The 14183-nt window shown below is 38.8% G+C and overlaps 1 protein-coding gene across 2 annotated transcripts in view; it reads right to left on the bottom strand.

Annotated features, from left to right (window-relative positions):
• ZC3H12B (zinc finger CCCH-type containing 12B) overlaps positions 1-14183 on the bottom strand; it is a 36984-nt gene that overhangs the window by 20490 nt on the left and 2311 nt on the right. The window contains exons 2-3 of one of the 2 annotated variants that reach the window (XM_081897348.1): positions 13729-13800; positions 9445-9534 (exon numbers count right to left, since the gene is read on the bottom strand). The gene's annotated coding sequence lies outside the window, so the exon portion shown is untranslated. The remainder of the gene's footprint in view (positions 1-9444; positions 9535-13728; positions 13801-14183) is intronic. The other variant, XM_081897347.1, reaches the window with a different exon arrangement.

The raw sequence follows: 14183 nt of genomic DNA, 5'->3' as shown, positions 1-14183 counted from the left end.
ATGAAAAGCAACAAAAAGGATGCTTGCACAAACATAATCTTGAAGAACGATTAAGTTGTTACCTCACCGGCTCACTAATTTACTGTTCTAGTTTTTAGTAAAGCATCACAGTGATGTAAAGTTTGAAAGTTTGTTGAACACCTGTAACATGTACCATCCAATACCTTGTTAAGTAATCATATAGTATGTTTTATCTTTACTGGTGAACTTTACACTGCGGGAGGCAGTGGAAGACAGGAGTGCCTGGCGTGCTCTGGTCCAGGGGGTCACGAAGAGTTGGACACAACTAAACGACTAAACAACCATAAGGTATACGGATGCAGATTGACCTAATCTAAAACAAGGGGTATAAGGAGCCTGAAGGCTGCTTGTTGCAAAGGAATCTCAAGAAGGGGGGCACTTATCCGTTTCCCTGTCAGCCATATCTCCCCCAAACCCTTTCCCCAACCAGCTTTTATCCTTAAAGAATATTAAATCTCTGAGGTAAACAATGAACAAGAATACAATTAATAACACTGTGAGAAAGGGTATAAGGGTAAATACTTAACAAGGAAGGGTTAAAATACTCTTTTTCCTCCTGTCTTTTCTCTTATGCAAATTGCTCTTGCCAAGTGTTAACTTGCCGGTCCCCCAAGTGGGGCATTAGATTCTATACACTCAAAATTTAACAAAAGATCCTCTTTTTCCAGCATTAATCTTATGCACATGTACATTTTATTTTATTTTTGCAACATGCACACTTTCAACTTGTTTCCATATTTTAGGACGTCAAGCGTGGTGCAACAATTCAGAAAAATCTCTCTCCCTCCCTCTCTCTCTCTCACACAAACACACACACACTACTTACTGAAGTCTGCCTCCTTTGAACCACAATATTATGAATAACAAGCACTTAAGATTTGTCACACATCAAAAACAAGATTTGAAAAGCAAACTACAGGGGGGGAATTCATCTCCAAGCACATGTTACCGTTACTGCTAGCATACTCACTTCCACTTGCCTCTAAGAAAGCAGCAGCTTAGCTGTAACTCACATTGGTAGTAAAGAAGATAGCTCTTTGCCAAAGCAGAGCCTGTGTGCAGGGGTGTTCTATTCTTCCGACTCTGGTGACAGATTGGTGGATTGGTGTTACGAAAGCTGCTCTCTGCAGAAACACACCCACTTCCATGACTCACAGGAGTATCTTGCTTCTTCTTTTTTTAAGTGATTGTCAACTGTGGTTGAAAGACTATTAACAAGAAAATTCAGCTGTGTCATTTTTTCATTAAAAGGCGACAGGTGGGGGGAGCACTTTGATGTGAGAATCACAACTGCCTCTAAATCAGTGATTATGAGGGAGTAATTATTTAAATTGTTTTTTAAAAAATGTTGCTATAGTGCTACGACATCTTAATAAATAGGGGGAAGTTAGATCCGCACAGAAAAGACAGCTTTATCAGCCTGATTTAACATATTGACTGTATAACAAAATCAATAGGAATTTTCTAATGATAAGTTCTGAGATGCAATTTGTTGCTCCCAAATGTTCTTCTGGGGGCATTTTTTTTAAATTAAATCAAAGAGTTAGAATTTTTACTCAACCGTCTACAACAATAGAAGCCCATCATCAGATTCAATAGTATCTGGCATGGCAGATCCCTATGCCTGGATCCCACATGGTTCCAAATATCATGTAAAGGATGGAATCACATGGAAATCATCCACATCAGTCAGCAACCTGTATTAGCACAGTGGTTGTAAGGATATGGCATGGGTATCACTCATGTGACCAGCTTGTTCCACATGGAACAGAAATGTGTTTTTCTCTAAAATGCAAGAGTTGAAAAAAATCTGGAAACTTTAGTTAACTATTTGCACCACAAACTTCAAAAAAGCATTCCACTTTAGATGAAGTTAAGTCTCTGTCACATCTAAGCTTTAGCCTTTACAAAATTTGATCAAAATTATTATTAGCTATCATAATCATACTATTATTTGGTGGTAGTAGGGAATCCCTCAAACCTCAGGTAAAACTGACACCATCAAGGGAACATATACCAAAGGGGATTCCTATGGGATTTTAAAATCTATTATTATTATTATTATTATTATTATTATTATTATTATTATTATTATTATTACCACTACCACTACTACATTTTTCAGGGCCACTAAAAAGCCTGGGGTAGCTAACACAATGCTCTTCAGAGGTTGTGAACTACAACTCCTTTATTACCGACTCTGATTGGAGGTGATGGGAATTTGAGTCTAAAACATCTAGAGGGCATCAGGTTGGTTACCCCTACCATTACTATTTGTTTTTAAGTAGTCCTCAAGAGCTTTGCAAGAAATTTTTTGAACTCCCTGAAACTTTTTTGAACTTCCTGAAAGAGAATGGTGGGAGGAAGAGATTCTCTTTCTCCAAGTCGTAAGCACCTGCTTCTGTTCAATTTCTCCATGGCTCTCCTCTGCCATCAGGAAAAAACGCATAATTTCTCCAAGAGAACAGAAAGAGTTTGTCTAAACTAAAGGGCAATATGTCTCTCAATGTTGTGAGAAAATGAGCATTCTGTAGCTGGTGTGAGACAGTGGAGAGAGGGCAGGAAGTGTATCCAAGTGTGTATCATTCTAGCTTTAAAATACATTTTTGACTAGTAAGTTTGCCTGTGCTGATTTCCTACTACTTTCATGAATGGTGGTCATCACACTAAATTCCTACCTAATACTGATTTGCATAATGATATCCCCAAACACTAACAGAGCAAGTGTAAGAAAAGAAGAGCCTGCTGCATCAGGCCAGAGCCAGTTGCCCATCCAGTCCAGCACCCTGTTCTCACAGTGGCCATCCAGATGCTTGTGGGAATCCTGCAAGCTGGATTCAAGCACAATAACCCTCTCCCCTCCTGTAGTTTCCAGCAACTGGTATTCAGAAGCATTGAAGCCTTCAACTGCAATGGCACAGCACTGCTATCATGGCTAGCAGCATCCATGCTGCATGCATAACTCAATTGTTCCTAAAATATTAGAAGCCTTTGCTCTCCAAGCCATGCTACTCAACTATACTGAAATTCTAATGCACATGACATATTACAGAACAATATAAGCTCCCAAAGGGATGGGGCTCTTCCCCAGTGAATCCACTGCCTAAATTTCAAATGGGGAAAAGACAGAGAAATGAAGTGTGAGCAAATGCACCCTACATGTGTTTCTGCTGCAGATGAGACTTCCTAGCCAAAGGATTTACAGGAAAAGGTGGGCTGAAGAGCAGGGGGCAATTAGATTATCAAACAGGGTGGGCAAAGTTGGTTAAGGAAGCAGAAGACTTTTTGGCAGGTGTTAAGAGTTAGAGCTTGCTATAATGAATCGTTTGACAGGCAAGTCAAACTTTCGCTTTGGAAATGCAGCATTATATGGCAGGCTACAAATGTACTACATCTGCTTACAGAATAGAACAGATAAACCATATTTTTCTATCTATAAGACGTCCCCATGTACAAGACACCCCCTATTTTGGGGGACCCTGATTTAAGAAAATGGGGGGAGATACTATCAGTGTATAAGACGAGCCCAGATTCTGAACATTATTTTAGAGTAAAAAAAATAGTCTTATACACAGAAAAGTATGGTAATTGCTATGTTTACCTCTTGCTTGCTCCTTCTTCCCATACTGTTTTTATCTATATGGCATACCTAATGCTCAGCAAGCTTCTTTCTCCCTTCCCTTTTCATCGAGGTAGGGAACCTGTGGTCTTCAAACTAATTTCATGTCTGTGGGGGGAGCCCAAATGAAGAGAAGAGTGAAGAAATAAAACCAAAACAGATGGTGATGGAAAGTGAACAGGGAAGAAGCCCCGTGTAAGTGGTCTGTTGATATTTCTGGCCAGAACAATCTTAAGAACTTTCTATTCCCAAACAGACCTGCCAAGATGTTGAGATGTGAAGTTCATGGTAGGACTGTGTGATGACTGGTATTCAAGATGGTGATGTATCAAAAGCTAAACATCGTGATATCACAATGTCTGAAATAAGGTTGGAACTATGTAAACACCAGAAAATAAAAACAAAAACATTTCTCCCTCCTTTTTTGCCAGTGGGGGTGGGAGGGAAGAAAAAGGAAGGAACACATAAGGAAGTATAGGGTTGGGGGAACAAATGTGTGAGAAAGCAAAGGGGCGAGGGGAGAATTAGGGAGAGTTCAAGGATAGGGAGGAGAAAATAGGGAACATTACGAGGGGGTGAGACACAGACATCCACACGGACACAGAAGGCAAGAACGGAGGAAAGGGGCTTAAACAACAGGGCAAGGTTTATTTTTATTTTTTTAAACACAGAGGTAAATAACCCCAGTGTATTTTTCCACAGGACAAGCAGTGGTTTCCAAGTGCGCCCTGGCTGAGCGCAGCAGCTATTCAAAAGGCAGGGTTGGGCAGCAACATGGGGGGCAGGCTTTGGGAAGGTGAAGCAGAAAGACCTTCCTGCTTTGCAAAGACCTCAGAAGAGCTTGAGTATCAGGAGGCGCCCCCAGGCAGGTCCTGCTGGCAAAGAGAGTCCAAAGGGAGAAAAGAAGGGGAAAGGGGGCTCCCAGAAAGAAGCCCAGAGCCAGCTTGGACCGGCATCTCCTTCAAGCAGGTACCAGCCCGATACCAGTGCTTTAAAAAAAGATGCTTGTGACATCTATATTGCTAAGTTTCTGGGTGGGCTGCTTTCTTCAGCGCCTGCTCTTGTGGTTTGCTGCCCCCTCCAGGAGGCAAGGAAGAGCTGAGGCAGTACAGCAATGGGGTGACAAGAATCATGAGAAGTGATGACTAGCTTCAAGGTTTTCCCCACATGATTTTTTACATAGTATTTGAGTTTGGTTTAAAAACAAACAAACAACAGTGCTATCAGACAAGTGTTCAACTGCATGACATCATTCTGGCCAAAGGAGGGAAAGGCTAGAGCTTGAGAGACCAACAGGGCACCCAATAGGAAGTCCTGGGGCTGAACAAGTCTTGAACACTGTAGGTAGGTCCACTGAACAATGGAGAATATTCCTAGCCACATATTCTTTCAGCAGGAGTCCATTCTGACCTGGGGCTTTGAGGTTTTTTTTGCAATGTGTTTTCTTGACACAAAATTTAGTTGCTAGCTAAGAGATCAACATCTTTGAATGACAGGTCAGTGGAAGGATAGAGATTTCCAGTTATTTCCCTAACCCTACCTCCCAATTTCTCATTCATCTCTGAAGTCCCTGCCACAGGCAAGCCAAGTCTACTGTTCTTTTGCAAACATGGCCTTGCTCACCATACCACATTATCCAGGTCCTGAGAAAGAGGTCAGGAACATGTGCCCTGTCAAGGCACAAAACAATCCCCTGCTATTTTTATTTTATCTTTTAACCAAGACAAGTAGAGATTCTCTGCTCCCTCTTGCTGACCCATCGAATTATCACCTTCTGCAACTGAAAATGTGAAGTGAAATAGATGTGATCAACTTTTGCATTATCTCTAGCATATCTCTTTCATGAGCTACCAAGCAATCCTTTAGTTTCCCCTCCATATTTAATTGTTGCTGCTATATATTGCTTGCTAATACTGAAGTAAGCAGAATTTTTTAAATGCCTTTAAATGCCACCAAAACTATTACTTGGAAATGGGTAAATTCTTCCCCATCTGTAAGTAACAGACTAAAAGATAGTAAGAGACAGTAATAAAAATAAAATCATCTCCAATTATGAAAATTTCATAACTTTGGAGCTATTATAGTCTTCCTTATATAAAATACATATTTAAATAGCAGTTTAAGGAGGAAAAAACCCTTTCAATTTGTAACGTGAAAATATCTCACTCAAAGAGGGAAACTTTGCACTACAGCTTTAAACGTTTAAGCCTCTAATGTCCATTGCTTAGCAACCGGGCATCCTTACCTAAACACCGTTTTTCAGCAGAGTCACGACTGACTGGTGGGGCTGATAATGCAATTCAAAAAGAACAAGTGTTCCCAAAGCACTTGAATTCTGTTCACATAGTACTGTACCTCAAGTATCAATACACCTTTCTGTGGAATAAAATAAAAATGCTTTCCCAGTAATTATATACCACAACAGGATTTTAACAGGATGAAAAATAATAATTTTTCAATTGCACAATTTGAGCTCCAGTTCTTAGAAGAATTAAGGCATAAAGGCAGATAATCATTGTTCACAACACTATTTTATCCTGATACAAAGTACATTTAAAAGACCATTTTATGAAGAAGGCATTTGATTTACATGCTGATAATTTAAACTTTTTCAAGCAGCCCATAATCACTCAGAGTCCAGCGAAATCATTAGGAATTTTTCAGTCACAAATTATGAGAAACCAGTTTGTTTCAAAAGCAACCAATCACAAGGAAAAAGAAATACTGTAATGTGAATATAAGTTCTTTGCAGGCCAAAACTATGTATTAAATTATAGGTTTGGAATTTCATTCAACAACAGAAGACTATGACCAGAGTCATATGTTACTTGAGTAGCAATATTTGGATCCCACCTTGCTGAAGTAATGTGTGAAGGATAGAATCATGCAAAAAATGGATGGGGAACCACATATTGCAGGATGACAACTCCCATCATCCCTAACTATTGACCATACTCGCTGGACTGAGGGGAGTTGGTGTCTAACAACATATGAAGAATCAAAGGTTTCCCACCTCTGCTGTAAGAGAATGGTCACGCACTGCCAAAAGTAGTGCCAGCAACCCATACTGGGACAGCAATGGTTATAGACATGGAACATGGGTACCTCTTATGCAACAGCCTGCCCCACAGGACTCCATCGCTCAAATGTTATTGGAGTGATGTGGGATTCTGCCAGAGAACTGGCAATCTCATTGAGACAGAAAGAGTATAAAGTTGATCAGAACTTTAATCAATTATCTGCACCACAAACTTCAAAAACATTTCATTCCAGATAATTCTTATTCCTTCATAAAAAAACCTAGGCTTTTGCTACTACAGAATTTGGCCTAAATTACTCATATCATCATATTATTAGGAGAAAGATCACTAACCCCAGGAAAAATTGACAGCATTCATCAACGAAATCTATAGAAAAGGAATTCCTATGGGGTTGGAATTTTGTGTGTGTGTGTGTGTGTTTTGCTTGTTTTGTACTCATTAACTAGTACAGTGGTACCTAGGGTTAAGAACTTAATTCGTTCTACAGGTCTGTTCTTAACCTGAAACTGTTCTTAACCTGAAGCACCACTTCAGGGGCCTCCCGCTGCTGCCACGCTGCCGCTGCGTGATTTCTGTTCTCATCCTGAAGCAAAGTTCTTAACCCGAGGTACTATTTCTGGGTTAGTGGACTCTGTAACCTGAAGCGTATGTAACCCGAGGTACCACTGTATTTAGAGCCACAAAATGCCTATTTCCACCACCATAACCCTCAAGAATTTTGCAAAAAAAATAAAATGCACTTCTTAAAATAAGGGAGGGATCTATTTCTTCAATCTAATTATCTTACACACCTATCTCCAATTTTTGCATCAGGAAGAAACATGATTCCAAGAGAACTGAAAACGGTGCATGTCTAAAAGATGAGGCAATGGCTTGAGAAAAGGGGCGATTCATGACTCATATTGCATACAGAAGGAGGCTAGCCAGGAGCAAATATTTATTTATTGTATTTATATCCCACCTTTTCCTCCAATGAGTTCAATGTGATGTACATGGTTCTCCCCCTCCTTGTTTAATTTACTCTCCTAGCTCTAAAATATTACCTCTACCACACAAAACAAAAAAAATTCCTTCCAGTAGCACCTTAAAGACCAACTAAGTTAGTTCTTGGTATGAGCTTTCGTAAGGTGCTACTGGAAGGAATTTTTTTTGTTTTGACTATGGCAGACCAACACGGCTACCTATCTACCACACAAGTTTGCATTTGATAATTTCCTACTGAAGATGGCATCACACAAAATTTTTACCTAACACTTATTTGCATGCTTGAAACTGCTAGCACTAAACAAACAGCTGCTACACATTCCATGTTTCATGTCTCAATGTGAATTCTAAATTTTTTAAAAAACGAACCTGAGAGATATTCCTAATATTTGCATACCAACTTTAATGGACACGAAACAACCATTTTTTAAAAAAAGATACACAGTTTTGTTTGATTTGTTAAATTGTCTAGCGTTAATAATGCAAATAGCATAATCCCTCTATCCAAATCTTTTGTTCCTTAAGCACAGACAGGTGGTAACATATGTATTCTCTTAATTCATTTTTGCCCATCAGGGAAAAAATGTATTTAAAGGATACAAGAACGCTGACAGACTACAAAGGCTGCAGTCCTACACTGCATTCAAAGAGGTTTTAATTATGTGATTGAACCCCCCATCTTAACGTCACTATTCTACATCAAGCTGTCCCCTTGGTTGCCTGGGAAAGGACAACAAACTAAAACCTACTTCTCATAAACCTCAGATAATGCAGTAAGCTTATGTCTTTACTGCAACACTTCTGGCTCCAGCTGCGGGGGCTCATATGATTGAATACTCCTCAGGACCACCACCACTCAATAAACAATTATCTGAGCCAAAATTGTGGAAACCTTCCAGAGAAAGTGTATTTCCAAGGTTTGATGGCTCATAACACCAATTTTTTTTTTTTTAGTAATACCATAAAATTATATATCAATGGAAAGATAATTTATGATCAGGGTATATTTAAGGGAAGCTAATAGAGAAGAAAGAGATAAAAACATGCTTTCTTAAAGAAGTGGAATCGCTAAGAAAATACTAAATTTGCCCAGGGTGGGCACAATGGTTTCCCAAGAAAAGAAAAGAAAAGAAAAGAAAAGAAAAGAAAAGAAAAGAAAAGAAAAGAAAAGAAAAGAAAAGAAAAGAATAGAATAGAAACACTCTCCCCTTGGAGCCCTCACAATGACATCTAGGCCTGTACTGAGAGCGGAATTTAAGCAGAACCTGCCTCCTAGTGGAAAGAAGGGAGGACAACTTCAGTATCTAGACCACTGGAGAGGGACAAGTAGGAAGATCAATTTAAAAGTTGAATTTCTTAATATATCAATTAAAGTGTTCATACATGCTAGGAACAGATGGTACAGTCAATATCTTGCCCCAAGCGGCATTCCTACTTGTGGCTCTATAGTTGAGATTGTCCCAAGATAGCCATTAGTACCTTATTAAAGAGAGAATACTTTCCCAGTACAGTACATCCTGTCATGATTGCTAGACAGATATCATGAGATGCACTGGAGCCATCAAGCTTGCCATGAGCAAATTTACTTCACACTAGGTGAGCCAGCTCACCATTTCAAGCAGCAAGGATTGTGTCTGCATGGCTATAAACTTAAGTTTCAAGTAGACATGACAGCTGGAGTGTCCAGCTGGAGTGTCCACTAACAAATAAAAAGTTTGTAGTTAAGAATCAAGTGACATTAAGACATTGTACATTTTCAAACAAAATAATTTAACTTACAGTTAAAGCTGGTCTCTTATATTTCTTAAAGTGCCAGAATCATATCTTGGGTCTCTATACTTCAGGCTTACATGGCGGCTACAAACATTCCTAATTTAAAAAAAAAGGAAAGGAAGTTTAAAAAACACAGACCTAACTAAACCAAACAGCAGATATCAGTAACAGCACATATTTAGATTTGCTTTCAAATATTTGTCGAAGATGATATTTTGAACCACTTCATCTCTCACTAAATGTTACATAGACACAAGGGGAGAAACCTTAAACTAGAATATTGTGATATACTATATCAATAGTATATTCTATCAGCCAGCCAGTGCCAAACAGAAAGCCAAGTTTTCATTTCCAGGTCTGAGTTTGAGGTGGACACTGCCTTTATATTTTGCTCTCTGAAAATAAGCACAACTGTGGAGATGATCCTTGCTGGCGTTCAACCTGAAACTAGAGTGTGAGGCTAGGAACTACCCCAAATTGTCACTCTTGCCAGAGGGTGATAAACCACCTGCCATAGTAAGTGGAAATGCAGACCTCTAAATGCACAAATATCTGGACCGTGTGCCACAAACTCTTGCCATGGTCGGAGCTAGTTTTGCCATGAGGAACTATAAACTGGGAGAGCTGAAAAGTGGCACTTGTTTTAATCTTCTTGCCAGGGAGTTAAGTTTGGATTTTGAATTTTGGAATTATATGAATCCAAATCAAAGCAGAATACTTGCTTCTGCTTATCCTATTCCTCACAAAATATCTGTTCATCTTTTGCATTTGTATACAAAGTATTACAAAGGCACAATAAGTCTTGAGTTGCTTCTCTTTCAAAAAGAAACCGATCTTTTACAATGCTACCGCAAATTTTCACCCCTAGGATGAGGAGAAAGGTGAAACATTTTGAGTTTGCTCAAAAAAAATATAAATTCTATCACTTCAAATGTATGACCCTGAGCTCAATGCATCATCTCTTGTATTCTATCCAGAGGATGTGGTGTCAATCTTCTGTTAGAAAGCATCCTATTTATTATTTGCTTTTGTAATTATGTAGATATTATGACACATTTTTAAAATTTTACTGCTTTTGATAAGATTTAATCTGAATCAACCATAGCTACAACAGGCTACTCTCAACACGCCCAAGGGCATTTCAAGGATATTTCTGCACAGACTTTTTTTTTGAGGAAGGGAAGGGGTAGATTTTCTTTTCTCAACCACAAGCTATTCAAACAAAACAGGTATCATAGAATGTTTCAATTCCATGTTTTACTTTGTGGTGTAGAAGACTGTGTGCTCTTATAAATAAATTGCTTAAGAGTTTTTAGGTTAAGCAGGAAAAACATTTATGGACAACCACCTCCACCCAACAGCAAACTATACAAGTTGTAATAAAGAAGAAAGCACCTCAGGTTATGACTGCTCTTAGGAATTGGCATTCAGTTTGTCTAAGTGGCACGTCTTCTTCTGCAGGACTCTCAGATTAAAGTAGTTTGTTAAAGTACATTTGGCTTTGGATGAGTTTTCGCAACAGCTACAGATTCTTATTCTCCCACAGCCACCTCCACAGTAGAACAATAAAAATATGTGCCTTAGCACTACCTTGATAGAACTACAGCAAGAATGACAATGAGTCAGTTGCTGTTAACGGAGTTACAGAAAATGCTCCATAATATCCAAATACCGGCAGGGCTGCCATTCAGGAGGATGCAACTGTATGGAGGCAGTTCCACATGGCAAGATTCTGTGAAAGAACTCATTGTGCGATTCTACCCCAATACAAATAAATAAGGGTCGTAGTACATAGCTGAGGTTATCAGAATTACTGAAAGCCATTTCACAAAAATGGCTTGCCATATGAGCAGTCTCCCACACAGATGCATTTAGAAAAAGCTGTCACGCCATCACTTGCTGGTAAAATATATTCCTTTGATGCCAGAGCACCACTAAGTCAATTGCTTCGGGAGCCTAAAAACATAATGTGACTAGCAAATTCACACCATGTTTATCATGCTTTTATATGTGTTGGAAGTCACCCAGAGTGACTGGTGCAACCTACCCAGATGAGTAGGGTATAAATACTAAAATATTATTATTTATTCTGAAAAATTCAGTTTTTCAAACCTACTAAGGTAGACCTCCACATGGAACCAGGCTTCCACACACATAGGTGAGATGAGCATATGCAAGGATGGAGATCTACATCACTAGGTCTGACTGGATGCCCATCCCCATTCAGGGCTATTAGCCATAACAGGCCAATGTTTCAAGTCAGAAGTACTATGGGTGCAAAGATCACAATAATATTGCTATAAAACACACGGCTGAACAGAATAATATACAATTGCCCTACAGAATTGTCAGGCATATTATCTACATGTCATTTAGGTACTAGGCACAATTTCATTACTAGCAGAAAAGGAAGCAGGTTGCTTAGAAGACATCAAAGAGGTCCGTTATTTTTTTTTAATAAGAAAAAGATAAACCTTTAAAAGAGACAGGGAGAGGCATGGCAAAAGTCAGGCAACAGAAGGCAGCCAAAACACACAGTCTTTGTGTTGGAAGTGCTAAGTGGAACATTCAATTTTGCTCAAGTTACAGTGCGACACCTTTTCAAATTGGCTGCCTGTAGCTTCAACTGCAGATTCAGAGCATTTGGAATAAAATAAGCCTCCTCATTCAAAGGCCAAAGAAGAAAATTCATAATGTAGTCTTGGATTTCCCTACACTGGAGGTTTGGTTCACTATATGGATTATTCAACTAAATTGTTCTGGCATTATTAAAAAGAAGAAGTGAAACAGCACAATTGTTTTCCTGTTTCCCTTCTTCTGGCACACCACAATTGCTGGAAAAGGTAATATATCAGTCAGGGATTAACATGTGGTCTAACATGTGCAAGATTCTGTCTGAAGGCAAAGATATGGATTGCATCCTTTTTAGCCTTCCTCTTCTAAAACTGCAATCCTATGCACACTTATTTGGAAGTAAGTCTAACTGAATTTAGCAGAATTTAGTTCAAGGTAAACATGCAAGCCAATGGAAGTTGGAAACCAATAACATTTGGAGGGCACAAATTCTGCATTCCTATATTAAGGCACTTAGCATTGTGCCATCACTGCCAGTTCCATGCTTGTCAAAATTTCTTTAAAGTTCTGGGTAGAATGATGTAGAGAGGCGGGATGCCAAACACAAAGCCCAAGATTGTACTGCTACACTGGATCTAGTTTTGTAGGTACCATTCAACTACAAACCAAACAACAATTCTGACTAAGTTAATAGCTCTCTGGATAAAGTTCTAGAAAGAATTTCAGTTCAAGTTCTGCAATTTCAGAACTTTTGCCGAAAGTTACTGTGAAAAATACAGCAAAAGCACATGGATAAAATTCATTTACCAAATCACCAGGTTATATTTGACCTAACTAATGGCAACAGACTCCAAAGCTGATTCTTCCAGCTAACAGTGTGCCACAAGAAGGGATTAAGAAGGTACAGAACAACAAAGGTAAACAAAGGCTTGTGGGAAGAAAGGCAAAATGGGAAGAAACAAAACAGGCGCTGTTTATACTGAGTACTAGTTCTCTGAAGTGTTCATATTGACCACAAATTGTCATTTGGATGTCAATGTGGGCTAAGTAGATATGTGAAAAAATATAATTCATGCTTATAATAAACAGTCTACAAAACTACTTCACTCCACACACAAATGCACTCTAATGAGCTTGCTAAAGAGTAAAAAAAAAAAAGCATATTTTAAAATGTGACTGAAGTAAGTAATCAGGTTAAAGCTTTGAACAATACAAAGTATTAACACTGGGGTTCTTTTTAAATGTTGTATCTCATGTTCTGAAACCTATAAAAATATTGTTCTGCAAAATTTTTGAGTAACTGCACACAGCAGTGTTTATATTCCCCCAGAAGAGTCCTGTTAGTTGACACTAAAGATGCATCAAATCCAACAGCCCATTTTCTACAGTGGCCAGGCAAGTGCTTCTAGGAAGCACACAAGCAAGGAATAAAGGCCATAACCCTCCCCTGGTGGGATTTAGTATTATGGGAGAGTGAGAATTTTTTTTATAAACCTCCATGATGGTCTCCTTTCTAAACTAAGTTCCAAATGCTTGTCTTTCTTTTTGATGAACCTGTTCAAACCTGAATCATTTGATAATTTCAGTTCTTTGCTGTCCACTTTGAGATGTGGTGACCTGTACAAAGTATTTTAAATGTAAGTTTTATAAAGGCATTGTGATACTATCCATTTTGTTTTCAGTTTCTTCCCTAACAATTCCTAATAAAGAACTCACCTTTTTCAGTAACAGACCACACAGATTTGTTGTTTACAGTAAGAGCCCAACCACAGCTCAAAGATCTCTTCTCTAGGGATAGAGTGAATAAATGAAAGGACACATTTCAGGGCAGGGGGTTGTGTCCCAAGGTCAATCACTTTGCACAATCTTATGTTGTATCTTATATGCCATTTTGATGCCAATTCATCCGTTCTTGAGATAATCCTTTTGGAATTCTTCATGGTCTACTTTGAGCTTCTTGAATAATTTGGTACCCCTTTAAGATTTCTAATGATTCTATGTTCTGTAGCATACAGAGAAACAACTCCTATAAAATAACCTTCCTTGTTCTTTCTATAGATTTTGCATGCAGCAATAGGTGGATATCATTCATTTTCACCATTGCATCAGCTGAAGGATCAAGCCAAAAGCCTATCTAAACCACACCCCATTTTCCAGAGGCTAGACAGATG

This window comes from Podarcis melisellensis (assembly GCF_964234715.1).
Source record: "Podarcis melisellensis genome assembly, chromosome: Z".
Lineage (NCBI taxonomy): Eukaryota > Metazoa > Chordata > Lepidosauria > Squamata > Lacertidae > Podarcis > Podarcis melisellensis.
This window is presented reverse-complemented; position numbering and strand designations above follow the sequence as displayed.